The 2236-nt window shown below is 44.5% G+C and overlaps 1 pseudogene; it reads right to left on the bottom strand.

Moving 5' to 3' along the window:
- Window positions 1-2236, bottom strand: part of LOC101641552 — a 119062-nt pseudogene that overhangs the window by 89865 nt on the left and 26961 nt on the right.

A 2236-nucleotide genomic window follows, 5' to 3' on the forward strand; every position in this document is an offset into this window, starting at 1 on the left:
TCTTCTGATACCTGATCCAATGTACACCTCGTGATCACACAGGTTGGTGTGCTTCTTCCAAGTGGGCTTTGTTGCTTCTCTGTTAGATGGCCACTGGTTTAACTTCAAGCCTTTAAGACCCCTGACACTATATCTTGCAATAGCTGGGCACCGTCAGCTTTCTTTACCACAGTTGCTTATGCGCCCATTTTGTCTTCAGCAATTGTGTTGGGAAGGTGAGCATCAGAGAATGCCAGGTTATTAGAACAAAGTGTTTTCCCATTGATGGAGGACTTGAGTAGAGTACCTTCATACTTAGTCTACAAATCTATGTATATAGACCTATAGCCCTATTGTTAAATATTAATGTATTTACATATGTACATGCCTATGCTTATACCTTTATAAATATATTTTGCCTCCTAGTTCTTTCCTCTATTACCGTTTACTTTCCCACCATCATATTTGATCTTCATTCAGCTCTCTGTACTTCTTCTCTGCTACATTGCACTCGATGGGCATTCTATGCACTTCTCACCCTCGATTTTAGATCTCTTGTTCCCTTGTCCCTGGGTTTGCTGGATCCCCTCTGCTTTCCCCCATCTCCTCCTCCCCGCTGTGGCCCCAGAACTGCCGGACCCATTGTTTTCCTCCTTGGGATGGTTTATCTTGCTTATCTTATATAGATAGACATGAAAAAAAGAGAGAAAGCAAAACAAAAAATAGCCTACAAATAGTTCCAGTCTGTCTGCTGTCTCTTATGAATGTTTTCTGACAGGTCTGATGCAGTGCCAAGCCCTAATCTGAGTCCGAAGTCTATTTTCAGATCCCTTGGGACTTCGTTGCTTTGCTCCCCTTGTTGATTTGTTACGTTCCCTTCATGTTAAGCCCTGGTGGTGGTGGTGGGGGGCGGGGCGGGGTAGGGGGGTTCAAACCGGATACAATTCCTGAACTGTGTCTCCATTGCTGCTCCCTGTAGTGCTGTGGGTCAGTAGGGGATGTCTTGTCTTGTGGTAAGCCTGTCCTATGGTTCTTTCTGTGCATTGGCTGCTCTGAGTGGGAATGCCATCCTTTAAGCTTGGTAAGCCAGGATGCTGTCCACTTTCCTCTCTCTCTCTTGCCCTCTTAGTTTGTTCCTGTGCAGGCTGGGCAGATGTGTCACTCTCCCCAAGCTGTATCTTCAGTGCTGTCCTCTGTAGTACATTCTTCTGGGATAGGGGCCAGCTGGACCTCGCATACCTCTCTGTTAATTCACTACTTCATGCTGGTATGTTGCCCCGAAGGCTTGGCGCACCAGGTGGAGGTCTGGTCCCTCTCTCCCTTTCCTGTAGAGACATAAACGGTACCCTCCCCATGGTGGATTATTTACCTGTTCTCCAAATGCCTTAGTCTCTACCCTCCCTCTTTTTTATTGCCCTCCCTTTTACCTTTTCTTTATGTTGGTATGCTGTATGCATCATTGGACTTGGGGGGATGTACCAATAGGGGGGATTGCTGGGTCCTAAGGTAGTTCAATTTCCATATCAACAGATCACTTTCCACAGTGGATGTACATATCTACAAGACCACCAGCAGTGGATGAGAGTTCCTATGTCGCCACATCGCCTCCATCATTTGTTTCTCTCTGATTTTTTTAACTGGGTTATCTTCACGGGTGTTAGGTGGTATCTCATAGTTGTTTTAATTTGCATTTCCCTGAAGGCTAATGATCGTGAACATTTTCTCATATGCTACTGGTCATTTGGATTTCTTCCCTCATAAAACTTCTGTTCAGGTCTTTTGCCCATCTCCTGCCCACCAGGGCTCTCTGCTTTTTTCTTGTTGCAGGCTGTTAGGATATTGTATATTTTAGTGATAAACCCATTGTCTGATTGATGTGTCATTGCTAAAAATCTTCTCCCGTATGTGGGTTCTCTTATTACTCTCTTGGTGAAGCCTTTTGATGCGCACAGGTGTTTTATCCTTAGTTTATCCCATTTGCCAATTTCAGTTTCTTCTGTGTGTGTGTGTGTGTGTCCTTCCCTATTTTGGTTAGTTTATGTCTTCCCTGTGCTAAGGTTCTCAGCTTTGCCCCAATTTCTTCGTTGATAGCCCTAATAAACTGGGGTTTTACTTCAAGTTCTCTGTACCACCTTGAGTCTGTTCTTGTGCATGGGGTGAGGTAAGGATCTTGCTTCATATTTTTGCATACAGACATCCACTTTTTCCAGCACCACTTGTTGAAAAGGCCATCTGCTTCCCATTTGATGGTTTTTTT

This window comes from Echinops telfairi, unplaced genomic scaffold (assembly GCF_000313985.2).
Source record: "Echinops telfairi isolate 266 unplaced genomic scaffold, ASM31398v2 ScPeMD7_12;HRSCAF=54, whole genome shotgun sequence".
NCBI classification, from domain to species: domain Eukaryota; kingdom Metazoa; phylum Chordata; class Mammalia; order Afrosoricida; family Tenrecidae; genus Echinops; species Echinops telfairi.